At 34.6% G+C, this 298-nt stretch overlaps 1 protein-coding gene across 1 annotated transcript in view; it reads left to right on the top strand.

The window, feature by feature from the left end:
- Window positions 1-298, top strand: part of LOC119586462 — a gene marked incomplete in the record, with an annotated part of 7,883 nt that overhangs the window by 3,829 nt on the left and 3,756 nt on the right.

The raw sequence follows: 298 nt of genomic DNA, 5'->3' as shown, positions 1-298 counted from the left end.
GTTATTGTGTCAGATCTCCAGCCTCCTCCTTAGTGATAAGACATACCATACTGGAGATAAGAAAGTATCCAGCTCTATCAGATTTTGAATAATAGCCTTTCATCTTCCTATCGTGACAACCAAGATAAAGAAAAGGTTAACGTTATCTTATTAATTTTTCTCGACAAAGATCTTTATTAAGAATGATATATCATGACCTTCGATTTGTAATGAAAGAATGAGGAATGATTTATACACGGAAATGTGATCGTGATAAGATTACGAGTAAGAGGCACAGTTGGTGGTCATTGTGATAATG

The sequence above is a fragment of the Penaeus monodon genome, chromosome 21 (assembly GCF_015228065.2).
Source record: "Penaeus monodon isolate SGIC_2016 chromosome 21, NSTDA_Pmon_1, whole genome shotgun sequence".
Classification (NCBI taxonomy): Eukaryota; Metazoa; Arthropoda; class Malacostraca; order Decapoda; family Penaeidae; genus Penaeus; species Penaeus monodon.
Note: the sequence above shows the minus strand (reverse complement) of the source record. Positions and strands in the feature narration are given on the sequence as shown.